The sequence below is a fragment of the Cavia porcellus genome, unplaced genomic scaffold (genome assembly GCF_034190915.1).
Source record: "Cavia porcellus strain 051 isolate PalLab524CR breed Dunkin Hartley unplaced genomic scaffold, mCavPor4.1 scaffold_13, whole genome shotgun sequence".
Lineage (NCBI taxonomy): Eukaryota > Metazoa > Chordata > Mammalia > Rodentia > Caviidae > Cavia > Cavia porcellus.
In genome coordinates this window covers 1,195,527-1,209,415 of record NW_026947496.1, presented here as the reverse complement: position 1 = coordinate 1,209,415, position 13,889 = coordinate 1,195,527, and the positions used below count along the sequence as shown (strand labels likewise).

General features: G+C 34.0%; 1 protein-coding gene across 2 annotated transcripts in view; it reads right to left on the bottom strand.

Moving 5' to 3' along the window:
* LOC106025422 (histone H1.8-like) overlaps positions 1–13,889 on the bottom strand; it is a 112,645-nt gene that overhangs the window by 66,731 nt on the left and 32,025 nt on the right. Inside the window, exons 2-4 of one of the 2 annotated variants that reach the window (XR_010051052.1) lie at positions 6,550–8,360; positions 6,287–6,319; positions 3,755–3,851 (exon numbers count right to left, since the gene is read on the bottom strand). The exons of the other annotated variant lie outside the window; for it this stretch is intronic. The gene's annotated coding sequence lies outside the window, so the exon portion shown is untranslated. The remainder of the gene's footprint in view (positions 1–3,754; positions 3,852–6,286; positions 6,320–6,549; positions 8,361–13,889) is intronic. 2 annotated transcript variants of the gene reach the window in all.

The window sequence follows — 13,889 nt, the reverse complement described above, 5'->3', positions numbered from 1 at the left end:
CATCTATATCATATATAATGTATATTTATTTTTATTCTTAACAACCTAGACCGTGCAAGTGTCATAAAGACATCTACAAAAATATGTTTAATATTTGGAAGCCTCTTGATAAGAGTTTTAGTTTTCAAGTTATAAAACTTTTTTCATACTTGAATTCACAAAACAATTATATAATGCAGAAACAAATGCAGAATCATTATATGTATTTTAATATGAGTAAATGGCGAGTGAGAAATAAGTGACATACCCAAATTCACATAAAAGCTAATGAATATTCTTAGACTAGGTCCTCTAATTCAATTTCAGTATTTAGTTGTTCAAATCTGGAATGTTCCCTGAAAGTCCACATGTTAAAGGTGATTCCTGAGACTGGGAGGCTGTAGAAACAAGAGTTGGGGCTTGGTGAGTGCTGTGCAGTCATCATGAACACATGCTCTGAGGAATTATGACTCAGGCTGTCTCTCTGTGCTCACGATGCGAGCAGGGTTACTTCACCACAAACTTCATGCAGTCTTGTGCTGCCCTGTCCTCATCAGAGGACTGAAACTATTAAGTCTTTCTCATCTAGACTGCAATCTCTAAAACTGTCGGCAAAATTAAACCTTTTCTTTTCACAAACTGACAATCATACCTTAATTGACTAATACATTTATTTCACCGCCCCTCATTTCTGAACTATGGTGGAGAGATTTATGCATTCCAGTTAATACCTCCATGAGATACTCTTAGAAACTGGTTCACATTTATTTACTATTCTTACCATATTGAGTTTTTGTTAGAAACATGTTTTTCTTACTTTCATGCTATTCTGTTACTTAAAATGAAACATATTTAAGGAGACGTGGAAGCCAATCTGAGAAAAAAAACTGTCAATTTGCCTATTTATTAAAGAGTGATAGATTTTTGAAAACAATAAAATATACAACTTAAATAAAAGTTATCAAATAAATGTTTCCTAGATGTGAATGTATGGGCTAGTAACTAAAGCAATGATTTCCTTTATTTTTTAGCCTTGACTAATAACAGTTCTTAAAGCAAATCCCACAATTACTATTATACTTCATATTGTATTGAGACAATATACTAGGTGTTATAATATCTATTAAGTACATTTAATAATATGTTACCATGGTGATATAAAATTTCATATTTTTAAACCACTTAGAAATTTTGAATTATTCACATTTTACTTTTAAATAATAGAATTTAAATTATGCAAACATCTGAAGTACTATTGAGTACTTTGAATATAAGCATTTTACTATTTAGCCACAAAGAAAGATAAATTTGAGTTTTTAGGAAAACGATTGCATTCTGAGAACAAAATGTTAAATGACATTAAACAAGTGCACAAGTTGAATACCACATGGCTTTTCTTATATGAGTTAGGAAAAATGTATAAAGCAAAATAAATGATAGGTAATAAGAATTAGGAGGATAGATCTTTCTCAGTGGAGAAGGGGATCCCCAGGTGGAAGGGAAGGAGTACTGTAAAAGGAATTAAAGTGTGTTATGTACTTGTAATAATTCTGCACAAGACATATAAATAGTATATGTACTATATGCGTATACAAAGTAGGATAAAAATAAATATAATTTTGGAATGTCTTTAGTAGTATTACTTAAAATGTAGTTAACTGAATATAACTAAATTTCATGGGCAATGTTGCATTTGTAAATCAATTTTTAAATTTTCAATTTAGACAAAAAGTACATTTAGCTACCAGGACTCATTTAATTTTACATAAATATTAATCTCTTTGAGACTGTGGCAAATCTGATTGGTTTTCAATGTGAAATTAAAATGCAAAAAAAAAACTTCTCTTGGGCTTACTTATGAATAGAATTTTTCACTAATCATTATTTAACAGAGAGCTGTATGATGATCAGTATTTGACATTTTCATGTGGTAGATTTCAAAGCTTGAAACTACAAAAAGTAGGTCCACCCCAAAATACTGTTTATCTTGGAGTCTTGCAAACTTTGTCTCTGTGAAAAGAGCAAACTTAGCAGCAACCCTTTGAATTCTATTCCTCTGTTGTAATCTGCAAGTGACAGAGCCACAGCCACTGCTAGTGAGTAGCCTAGCAGCAAATGGGAAAATAAACAGGTTAAAATAAATTAAGAAAATTTATTTATCTTTAAAACATGTTTTGATGTAATTACTGTTAACTTTATCACTGAATAACAAGTACTTATATTTTGCAATGTTGTTGAAAAGTAAGCACAAAATATTCATTGTAAAAATGTTACTATAGCGTGAGGGCAACTACTGGCAAGGCCGAGGGGTATGGGGAAGAGGGCCCCCCTCACCAAAGCCGGCCTTGGCTCCCTACTCACTCAGAACTACGAGAAGGGCACCCCTTGACTCTGGAGGCGCAGGCACGTTTTTAACCAGCAAGAAAAAGTCACCCAGGACTGGCATTTCTGGAGCAGAGCAGGGTTTGGGGCTCCCGTGAGGAGCCAGGACCCCTCAGCGCTGCCCTGTCCTCACTTTGACCATTTTCAGGTTGCTGTTAGAAGAATCGGTCCCGCAGCCCCGCGTGCCCAGGCGGTGCCAGGCATGCACTAGTCTGAGCCCCAGAGTTTGGGGTCATTGTTCCCACTGCCTGTCAAGGAGCTGCCCGGCCTCCTGCACACTCTACAGCTCCTCTGGTCTCGGCCTGCCTGCCCCAACCCTAGTGACCCTCTCTCAATCCCAGGAACTGGGCTGTCAGAGGCCCAGGATTTTATGATTCAATAAAATCACCAATAAGCTGGTGATATATTAAATGTTCATTTTTCTAGTATTACAAATAAGTTTATGCAATAAGAAATAATTTATAACATTATCTGATCACAAATAATAGAAATATTCCTTTAAAACTCAGTAAGCATTTCTATGTGCATCTGAAAAGAATATGTACAAAGCAGATTTATTTGCAATTTTGTGAGGTCTTCCTCTGATCTTTATAGTATTTATTCTTGAATCTTTACTACTCACATGTAGTGATTTAAGAGTACATTTTCCTTTTAAATACACTAATGTTTTTCATCATGTAAATAATATTTGAGTAAAAATTGTGGCTTTAAAAATAGCTTTCATACTTTAAAGAATTTCAAAATTTTCAATAATTGAGGCAAACCTAACTAAATTACTTTGTATTTTATTTCATTTGCAAAAGTCAGACAGGAAGCATATAAAACAGAATTATGACGCAAAAATTTTTATAGTAATTTAAAATTTACCCATTCCAAAATAACCCAAAATGGACTGTTCATTATAAGTATAGTTCAATTGATTTTCAAAATATTTATTCAAGTTTTTCAAAGGTAAACTGTCATAGTTTTAAAAATTGGTCCATTTTACAATCACAGTATTGGAATGATTTTGATACCTGTCTAGGCAATGTAAAATTATTAAAACTCATGTATGTAATTGGATTCATAAATTGTGATTGATAACTTAAAAGATATGAAGAGGCCTCTTCATCCTGTGTTATCTATAATTTGGTATATTCGTAGAACAAATTTCAGGTCATAAATTTTAAAACGAGAAGTTTTTACCGCTCAGAAAATAGTATATTTACTTTTGGCTCCCTAATGCTGCTTATAAAACTAGATATAATTAATTTTGTACTCTGCCACATGTAGGTTTCAAGATAGCCATGAACACTGGAGAAGGCAACAGGGTATCTATAAAACATGTAACAGTACAGATTTGGAGGAACACTTGACACAAGTTGTTGGAGGGGGGAGATATCTGTCCACTTACCTAGTCTTAGTTGCAAAGCAGAGGAGGAAAGATAAGTCCTTCTATTTTAGAAACACCATATTCTAACCATCTCCAGGAATGAAATGTGTGCGAAAGCCTGGAATATGATCAAAGTAATTTAAAAGATACTTTTGCAAAGTCAGCAATGAGAGAACTTTTACGATAACCAAGCAAGACAAATATCACCTGAAAATTCATGGCTATTGTTTTATTTATGTGACCTTAGTCTTAGCCAGCTTTGGTGCTACAGGCCTCTAATTTCGGCTTTTGAGAGGGTAAAGAGTCAGGAGGATCACCATCCCAGGCCACTTAGTAAGAGCTTTTCTAAAAATTAAATTTGAAATTTGGCTGGGGATATAGTTCAGTGATTCTTGAGATCAATGTCCAATACCACAAAATAAACAAAACAAAACATACAATATTTTAAATCCTTGAGTTTTAGGAAAAATAACTCTCCTGAAGTCTGAGGAGATATTGGACGAACCTATGAGAGAAGTGGTCAAGAATCAAAAAGAGAACAAGGCCCCACAGGTGACATATCAGAGCTCATGTTCACAAACCTCATCAAGCAGCCATAAAAGTCTACCTGGAGACCTGAGAAAGCACTATTCAGGTTATTAACCAGAAGAAAGCAAGAAAAGGAAAGGTACTAAACTGTGATGACATTATCATGGATCCTTTTCCTCCTTAGGAAAGCCTTAAACTAAAAGCAAAGCAAAAATATTTTAAGGAAATAAAATATTGTACAAATATCTCCCATTGATATAGACAGAAATAAACAAATACTGCTTTACAAAATTTAGGATTTATAAGAGAGTATCATCATGATGTGAGTGAAGCAAGGCTAGTCCAACAATGAGAAATAAATTATTTACCGATTAAAAGACTAAAGATGGTTAATGGCAAATTTGTCATACATGTGGGACAAAGAGGAAAAGATTAAAAAGAATTATAAGTTGGAATTATTTTTTCAAACACCTATTACAATGATGTTTTAATATTCATATTCAAAATCAGAGTTAAAGACCTAGTGAGGCCAATAAGTAAATGAAAAAAAAAAAAATAGGGTAAACATGTCAAACTCCAACCTGTATATGTGAATGCGTGTTAGTTATAGTATCAATTGTGTCTCAATAAAATGATCAAATAATTAAGCGAATAATCAGCAAAAAATAAATGAACTAGAATTAAAAAGCAGAAAATTGATTATGTAAAACTACTTGACAGTTGTACATGGTACTATTTTAATGTAAAATATATCAATAAATAGAAAATGAGAAAAGATGTCACTCTTTGCAAATGAGATGATTATCCAAATAAAATAGCAATAAAAATCCAAAACATGTTTACAATCCAGTGATAAGCTGTAAGAAACAAAATCAGTATATAAATTATATATGTGAAATATCCATTATCACAGGAAAACCAGTGGAATTCTTACCCATAAATCTAGAAAATGTCTGTGAGAGACTTGTGTTGAAAATAATAAAACTTCCTCTTCCGTAGTCCTCTTGGTGTTTGTTATCCCTGTGTTCTCTGGGCTTCCTCTTGTGACATTCCAGCTTACTAAACATTTTTCACACTTACAGATAAGAAAATTAAACAGGTTTTCATTGTACTTTCATCCAAGTAGTCCCTGCTGTCCTTCTTATTCTTTAATGATTATGCTGTCGGATGGTGAATCAGCTGTGTATTGAAGTTATAAATGTGACATAAGGCGCTTTTATGAAAACCATTTTGCATATCTACATCTTCTTCCCTGCATTTTGTTCTGGCTTCTACTCAAAAACCTAATGGACTGGGAAAGCAATAAGGACCCAAGAAAGATTTGAAAGTTTTATTAAATGACTACTTTTTAAGCCATGCAAGGAAACAATAACTGTCACAAAAGTCTTCAAAATCTGAGGTATGAAAAAGAGTGGGGTTATTGACCACCAAAAAAAAAAAGTGCAAAACAAGACAAGAAAATCTTGCACAGAAAGAGCCTGAGAACGTTCCACAAATCTGCTGCTGCTCCAGGGGAGCAGGAGAAATGAAGAGCGAGGCTTGGCTATGAAATCCTTAGGAAATCTGAGGATGAAATGAGAAGCAATACACACATAAGGCTGAAGACTGGAGCCCATGGTAGGGCCACACATGAAGCGAAATCATGCTCAAAGGACCAAAACAGAAACAGCAAATGGCATCTTTCAGCTGACAACCTACACTCAAAGATGGTTGTTACCCTGCATTCATTAGATGACCTCACTATGTCAGACTCTGCAATGAGTCATTGAAAAGGCTTAATTCATGTTTTATGAAACAAAAGCTGGTCGAAACAGTAGAAGACAGGATTTTCTTGGTGTGATGATTAGTTTTTTCCTCCAAATGTGATGGGGATTTCCTTATGAATTAAGCTTAAATATCATAATTGATCATGTATTTTTTCTGTATATTACTTTTTAGGCTTGTGAAAAGTAGTAAGTGTTTTCACAGTTATACCTTTTTCAAATAACCACAAGTAAGAAATTCCAAATATTTTAAAAGACTTACCAAAGTAGAGGGTCTTTGAGTTTGATCCCCATACTGAAAAAAAAAAGAAAAAGTAGAGGGTAGTATAAGAGAATGTATAACACTGTGATAGAAAAAAAACCAATTGAAATTTAAGAGGGAAATATAGAAAATCAGAGTGCCTTTGGGGACTAAATTGTATATTAGTGAATCAAGGGAATTTCTATGAATCAAGTAATTAAACAAAGGCTTTAAATTCTGAGTAACTCAACAATTCAGTCACTCTACGTGGAATCAGAACTTACATTTTTTTTTAAAGATGTGTTTGCAATTTCTTTGGGAATCTGAAAGCTGGTCTTTTCAGGCTGATTAAAAAAAAGTCAGAGCTGAAAGATGTGTGTCTCTTTAATTATTTCAGGAGGAACTGTTCCCGGGGCTTAGGAGGGTATTCCTGATCCACCTTTTTGCCTAGTAATGTTGGAGGGGTCTTCTTGGGAAGCTCCAGAACATTCTCCATGAGTCCAGCCCCAACGCACTGCACCACCTGTGCCGTTGGTACGTTACAGCGGAGCCTACACAGCAGCTGCCCTGGTGGGGAGTCAGGAAAAGCTGAGAGGCCGGGTCCACGTGGAGGTTCCCGACTGGTAGGATTTTTCTACTTCTGGAAACATTCTGTTACTGTAGATTTTCCTCAGGGTAGGAATGGCAGCAATGTTTTGCCCTCAAGCTGTAGAGAGACTCTCAGATACTGTTACTAAATGTTAGTAACAAGATATTGTTACTAACACTGTGGTAGTGTATTGTTATCTTCTCTACACTGAGGACACTCTGGTGCAGTTGCTAGACCAAAACAAAGCCAAACTGAAAAAACAACAAAAGAAAATTCTTGTCATCCAGGAAAACACTGAATGTCCAGTTCTGCCAGTGATTAAAATGGTAAGCCTTTTAATTGGTCCCAAGTATAAACATGCTCATTTGGCCAGTCAAATTCCCAACCAGCATTAATAACGCTAAAGTCATTTGCTCATCTACATTTTTAATGGACTTACTCATCTTGGTATTATTTTATTCTTGTCTACATTTTACACCATAATTTTCTCCATATGTGAAGTCAACAGAAAAGTACTCCAGGTTTTGGCTTTTAAAACACCAATAGGCACTCTGTCTATTGTATCCACTTACAAACAAACATCTCTCTGTGCATGTAGAGTTTCAAGAGGAGTGCAGCTGTTCCTTAGTTCAAATGAAGATTTACATCTTAGCCTGATGCTGGTGTAACAAGTGGACTTTAGGATTTGACACAGGTAGTTAACTTTAGTTCAGGGAACACCAAGATGATGAACTCAAATTTTATTAATTTTGGCAGGCCTCATAACAAATATTATCAGTTTGGCCTGGAATCAGATAATGTTAGCAGGCCCAGTAGGGAAGCAAACAGATTACACAGAGAAAAAATGAAGACCAGGTGGGAAGGAGGCAGCAGCTGATACAGCTGTGCATTTAAGACCCTCTCTACTGAATTACCTTGGCCTTTATTCTGTTTTGCCTCGTTAGGCTAAACAGCATGATTTTTCCCACCAGCACAGCTGCACCTGAGGAGCCTGCGCAGGAGCATCCTGACTGTCTGCCTGCACTCTCGGGCTTACCTGAGGCTCTCTGTTCATGACTACTAGAAACTGAAAATTTTCATTTCTAATTTCATGATAAAACCCGAGAACGGTATCTGTTAACTTCTTCATCTTCTTTAAGTGGAACTCAGGTCCTTGTTCTTTGACACAAAGTATATTAGATAATTACAAAGGAAAAAATACAGGTTTTCCAGGTAAAGAATCAAGATGATTGTGACATATCCGAGAGCATTTTTCTTTCTGCATGTCTCTTCTACTTCATTTCATTTTTACTGCTTCCTTCATATTGTGCAACTTTCTTTTTGCATGCACAGGGATCCTTTGCTGTTGCCCGACAGCATGCAGTGCTGTTGCATTTGGCTTGATATCCACCTTTGTCTATCACTGCAGTCTTGTCTTCTGTTTTCTGCTGTTTCTTAGCTGACCTCTCCGCCTGTCCTTTGGGTTACAGATTCTCACTGAACAGCTCACACAAGTATAGATGTTCCCTACAAACAAGAGAATTGTAAGAACAGCAAAAGAATATAATACAGTAATTTCAAAATATATTTTAGTAGCTAAACACACCACTAATATCATCAAGTATTGTTAGTTCTGTCCAGTCAAATGGCTACAATCATTTCCCTCCTAAGTCACATTTCAAATTAAACCTTGTATGTTTCCATGTCTCTGCACTATGTTGTCTTTATGTTTGCCTCTATTTTTCTCTACTTGCTTTAATTATTTGTTATAAAAATACAGAAAAAGTACATTAATTCTTCGTAGTGTTGTAGTTTAATAGGTAGTAAAGAATATGTTCTGGTGTCATTGGTTATCCCCAGAGTACTTCACAATTAGTCTGAAATTTTAGCTAAATTTCATAAAATTCAGACAATTTCCAACTATTTGATAGATACTCTGCTGTGCTCACAAAGGACATTGTCTTTGTTTATAGCTTAAATATTTATTTGGTGAAAAAGTGACCTATCTCACAGTTATTTATCCTTCAGAAAAGAAAATCCTTTTATCTTCCCTTAGCATGTCTGAGCCCATTCAATGACAACTTGGTTTCCATCTATGAGTATTACAACTTACCTCTTTTCTAAATAGGATATGTATGTAACTTTCCTTCTTGAATGCCATTTTTATGCCTTGACTTCCTTGAATTCTGTATAATTAAATATATTTTTCCATAATTTTACTTTTTACACCCTTATTGCCTGTACTATGAGAAAAGTACATGATACACTCACAAAAAAATATGTGTAGCAATTTTGATTATTGATTCAACCTGGTATTCCTAGATGGAGACAAAGTTAGAGAGAATGTAAGGATAAACATTAATGAATGAATTTTTTAAAACTATTTGCTTTTTCCCTCCTTGGATTTCAGGATGTATTTAGAGGAGGAAATGAAGATTTCATCTACCAGACATTATCCACACATCTCCCAGAAGGCAATAGTGGAAAAAAAGGGCACACGAATGCTTTGTCTATGACTTCCATTCTACCATGTGATTAAAATGTCACCACCAACTGAAAAAAGAATGAGGAGAAGCCAGTAGGAGCCAATACTTACAATAATTTGAACCAGGTATGTCAATCCAGCAAAATTCACTAACAGCAAATGTTCCGTGGGTCTCTCTTGCTCCCTAAAACCTTGCAGTGTGTCGACTAGAGAAATTTAGCAGCTTATATGGATAACTCAGCACTTCTACATCCTACAGTGTAGAGGACATGCCCTTAGGGCTCTAGGATATTGTCTGTGTCAATTTGAAAAGTTTAGAAGTTTAAGGGACTCAGCAGGTGGTCAGGGTCCTCACTTGGGAAAAGTTCTGAGACTGTGCAAGAGAGGGGCAGAGGGTGTGAGTGTTAGACCAGCAGAAGGTGGAGAGCTTGCATACAATATAAGAGAGGAAAAGAGGTTTGTTCTCCCTTTTTTGCTGTTGTTGCTTTGTTGTCTTCTGCAGCCTTGAACTGTTGCCCCTCAGTCAGGCCACCTCCCTTGGAACCAGCTGATTATGGACTGAAACAAACTGTCTGCCATATCAGGTGGTCAGAAAAGGAAGAAGAGCGGCACACTTTTAACCAACTACCAGAGTCTAGGTATCTGTGAAGTGCACTTATTTCATCTCTAAAGTCTATGTCTGATGTGCTTGGGAGATGGCAGGTGTTATGTGCCTGAAAATGATCTGAAAAATAGTTATCCTCCTTGGTCTTTCTGCTTGGGTTTCTTGTTATCTACATACAATATTTGTGTAGGGAAGCATTTGCTTACCAAAATTATTATCCACTTTGTAAGTTTCAGAATAAATGTAAGAATATTTAGTTAAAGTGTTAATATTTATGTAATTTTAAAATTATTATGCACAAAAATGTACATCAATGAAAACATATTACAGTAGGTTAAAGTGCAATAAAACTATGACATCATTTTTGACAATAATAAATTTTTAAGGTGATAATGAGGATTAAATCAAAAGCTATTTTCATGCAAGGTACGTGTTTTACCACTAAACAACATCCCTAAGTCAGAAAAAATAATGTTTTAAAAATACTTGTATCTATTAACGTATAATGCTATAATGAAGTACAATGCAAGTATTTATGATGGAATAGAATGTATGATTATTTGAATAGGAAGGTCAGCTAAAAGTACTTCATGTGAAGTATTATGTTTATACTATGTGCTTCATTTTAAACATTTACATTTTTCTTTAGTGAGGACTTAGACTTCACCAGAGAGTATCATTATAATACCATCAAATATGGGTTTCTACTCCTGAAAGTTAAACAAAAACGTTTAATGAAAAAGTAAAGTGTTCAGTAAAATATCAAACCAACAGAAAAAAATTTAAATTATACTTTGGTGTGCCTGTCTTATCTATCTTCCTTTCAGAGCATTTTGCTACTCTCAAAATTATAAAATTTTACCAACAATATCAATTAGTTCTCACACACCAAAATTTATTTAATTTTTTTCATTTGTCATATGCATAAGAAAATTGATATCTGAAGCAAAAAGACAGTTATATTAAACATCAATCTATATTTAAAGAAATACATATGTGATTTGTTAGAGTCACAGGAAATAAAAATCTCATTATATGTACAATATTACATACTCAGGAAAGAAGTCAGCAGTTCAGATCAAAATTTATGTATGTTTACATTTACTGCAGCATTGTAGATAAAAAAAATCAGTGTAACTACTTACATGTGTTTTTATTTTTCTACCAACATTTCACATCTTCCATAAAAAGTATGACACAATGTATTACATATTCATTATGAATAAGTTGTGATTTGTATTTATCAAGAAATTTGGTTGGTATAAAATTATAATACAGTAGTGCTACAAAAATTAATAGGGAAACAAAGTTTTTGATTTATGTGTCTACCTTTATGACAAAAATGTGAAAATTTGACATAAGGGAAAATTGGAAGCTTCGTACACAGCTGCTGAGACCTCATGAGACCATGAGGGGTTGTAGCTGCTATTGCCATTAGTCTGCAGGACCCAAAGTCTCAAACCAAGAGGCACCAGCAATTCCACATCTAATTAAGTAGACAGAAATGCCAACAAAACTTGGAGGCAAAAATTCATTTCCATGTCAGGTTTTATTGCTCCGTGGTGATGTTTAATTCATTTTCTTATTGTAAATTCCACTGAGGTTTTTCAATAAGAGTGAAATAGGCCATGAAAGTCTTCTGCTATCACTGTGGAGCTGTTTATTTTCCTTTTAATGCAAAATCTTCAAGCAACACAACTGTTCACCAATTGTTGAATTAATTTTTAATATATTATATAGGAATATGATGCAATATTGTCATCACTAAAAAAGAATGAAGTTCTAATAGGTTCTATCACATGAATGTACCTTGTAAACATCATGTTAAGCGTAACAAATCAATTATGATAGGGGATCTTTTGTATGTTTCCATTAAATGAAATATACAACAGACAGACTTAACCAGACAAAAAAGTATGCTATTATTTTTCCAGGGTTGTATGTTGGAGCTTGTTGAAGGAATTCCATGAGGAAAAAGATGTCCCTGTTAGTGTGCATTTATCTTTTCTTACTGGTAGGTTATATTTGTAATAAAGTTAGATTTTGATAGTGATTGAAGAATCATGGGAACTTACTAAAATTATTCAATTTTCCTTTTAAAATAGATTGTATATCGATGAAATGTCTAAAAACTAAAAATATTTAATTTCAAAATCATTATAGTATTTTATAATTCTGATTACTTTTATTTATTTATTTAATTTTGGTACTTGGTATCAAACTCATGACCTCAAGCTTGCCAGGCAAGGGCGGTGCCACTGAGCTGTATCCCCATCTGATTAATTCTAAATGATATATAAAGCTCAACAGTGGATAAAATCTCTTTTAAACATGTGGAAGCCATTAACATAAAATACATTTAGTATAATTACCATGAAACTGATAAATATTAAATAAAAATTCTGCCTCATTCTGCACAATCCAACATTTAATGCCTGAGAATTCTACATACTGAATTTTACTGAAGTTATAACAACTATAATTACTTCATAATAAAAATTCATCTAGCAATTATGTCTGAAGATATTTTTTTATACAATAATATACAGCTAAATCTGTTTATTAAAAAGTCACTGTTTCTTGAAAACATCACAGTTACCCTTACCTAACATTATCCACAGATGTAGTAAGGCTCTGTATTGTTTTGATTATCAAGCTACTATTAACTTATGCATAACTAGCGATACCCATATGGAAAAAATGCAGTTTGAGAAATCCTGCTGTGATAATTGAGACATGTTCTGTATTGATCCAGGAAGTACTTGGCTTATAATTTAACATTTTCCAGTTTGATATAACAAAATAAGCATTCACTAAACTGTTCACCTACACAGGGAACCATGATCTTTCAATTACACTGAAGTTTATTGAGGCCATCAATAGTAGTGATTTGTAAGGTCAAGAGGCTCAAACTTCTAACTCTGTGTTGGAGATCTAGTCACAGATTTTGTGGATGAAAATATAAAGGAAAGTAAAGATGTAAAAATTATAATTTATATTTTATGATTTGAAATTGTCTGGAATTTAAATCAACTATTTTTCATAGTATCCTCTTAATGTTTATTAGCTGTAAAAACTGTTTTTCATTCTAGTGAAGTTTCAAAATAACAGGACAGTATACTTTTTTGATTTCTAACATAGGAGAACCCATGTATTTCATTCATTTTCATGCAAAGTACTACTTTTATAACTGATATTGTTTATTTTTAATGCACAGCGGTATTATATTTGGTAGTATTTTTACTTAATTAGCAAAATATCATTGTTAATTTTACTACTTCATTATCAAAAGACTATGATATTAATATTATAAGTAAACACATATACAATCAAACATAAATCAGGAAAAGTTAGTAATAAATGATCCTTAAAGAATCAAATGAATATTGTATTAGTTACTTTTCTTATTGCTGAAACAAAATGCCTGACACCCAAAGTTCAAAGAAGAAAGGTCTATTTGGCTCATGGTTTGTAGAGGATTCAGTTCATAGTTGGCTGGTTCCAAGGCAGGGTAGCATGGCAGAGGGGCAACTCACAGGAGGAAAAGGTCATGGTGGGCAGAAGACATCAAACAGTGAAGTAAATGAGAAGCAGCTCACAACAACTACCCTCTTTCTATCTGCTATATTTTATTCAGGCTACCCACCCTTAGCATTCACACCCAAGGTGAGGCATCCTTCATCCTAGCATGGCTCCATGAATCAATCCCAACATCACATCCTTGATCCCAGCAGCACACGTCTTAGATTCATCTGTGTCCCAAAAGCTTAACCTATGACTGCATGAGGATGTGACGTGATGTCTAGGTACGAGCCACAACAAATGTCTGGGAAATTAACACATCAAACAGAAAATAAGCAATAGAATTATAAATGAATTTTAGACTTCTTGACTTTTTGTCTTTTAAGTTATAAAATTTATTAAGTATATATTTAAGAGGCCTCACCACAAACCATATGTACTATCC